This window comes from Aplysia californica, unplaced genomic scaffold (genome assembly GCF_000002075.1).
Source record: "Aplysia californica isolate F4 #8 unplaced genomic scaffold, AplCal3.0 scaffold00156, whole genome shotgun sequence".
Taxonomy (NCBI): domain Eukaryota; kingdom Metazoa; phylum Mollusca; class Gastropoda; order Aplysiida; family Aplysiidae; genus Aplysia; species Aplysia californica.
The window spans coordinates 4,840-6,444 of NW_004797426.1; positions in this window are offsets into that span (position 1 = coordinate 4,840).

Consider the following 1,605-nt stretch of genomic DNA (forward strand, 5'->3'; position numbering starts at 1 on the left):
GAGAGAGAGCGGGGGGTGGGGGGGCTGCTAAGGGGCTTTAAAATATTTCCTGAGAACGTCATAAATCCTGATCCTACAGCTCTTTCCGAGAAAACTATCTTATATTTGTACGCTGTAGGTTTTATCATACGAGCGTTCGTTTTATTTTTGTGTAGTAAGCGTTTCATGTCCCTTGCAACGTAATCAGTTCGTATAAGTACCGAAGATTAGATGCCTTACAAAAGAGTAACAAACACACAAAAAAAGAAGAAGTAGAAATAAGGACGAAGGATGTTTGATAGGAAAAAATAAGAAAAACCATACCACAACACCTGCCAACCTCCCACTCCAAGTTTTTAGCATCACGGATGTCCCTACAAATCTATCAATTCAGAACCTGTTTATTTACACACTATAGTTCGGTCAAAAATTCGTGGCTTAACTTATTCTCAAATATCTCTTTAACGGGTGAATCAATGTCACCTATCCTTTGCACAGCAGGTTGTATCAATTTGTCTTATCTAAATAATATTATTTTTACAGAACAATTGGGGCTAGATTAAAAAGCTTTTCTTCATAAATTTATATAAAATACTTGAAATCTCTGTCACGTAAAATGGGATTATTCACAGCACTTTCCGCTTTTCACACACATTTTGATTACGCATAAGGCCTACGTCACAGCTCATTAATGACAATTTTTAGTTGCAAAACTTGTCGCAAGAAATTATTTTTATAGTGATCACATTGTTTGCGCTAATGGTTCTCAAACATGCGTTCATTAAGCATAATGTACCGATTAGAAAAACATGACAGACTTGCTATTAAAAAATATTGCCCAAGCTGTAAACATTTAAAAATGTAGAAACTACCCAATTGGATTTTTTTTATTAGATCTAGATCTAGTATTTATATCGTGGAGCCCGCCAGGCCCATTAATTAAGGAAACAAAAAAAAAATCATTATCATCATCATTCAGTGCCTTGCCGACTGGCGTGGGCGATCATGGACCTCCTCTTCACTCTGTCGTGCGTTGCAACATTGGTGTCTGTCGTTCTTGCTGTTCCCAGCCATGTTGTCAACTTGTCCAGTATCTTTTCCCTCTGTCTGCCTCCTCTGCCTCTCTTTCCATCAAACGTGCCTGTTGTTACAATAATATTCTCCAATTTCTCTCTCCACATTGTGGGCCCAATGAACTTTGCCTGTCGCTTTCGTATATTCGTCATAAGCGTCGAAGACCAAGACTTTCAGAACACATACAGGGAGTTAACTAGTCATTAATGCACTCAAATAAGTCCGAAGCTATCAAATTCTTGGAAAAGCTAAGTGGAAAATGGGTGTCATCTATCCTTATAGCGCATGAAGCTGCCTCGTGATTGAGAACCAGATCTGTGGATACGTGTTCCCATGTGACGTTTATGGTATCCTTTACAGTTTTATGTTGCTGTACTGTTTTTGTTGTTGTTGCTGTACTGTTTTTGTTGCTGTTGCTGTTGTTGTTGTTCTTGTTGTTGCTGTTGTTACTGTTGTTGCGGTTACTGTTGTTGTTGTTGTTGTTGTTGTTGTTGTTGTTGTTGTTGTTGTTGTTGCTGCTGTTGTTGCTATTGAGATAGTGGTGATGGTGGG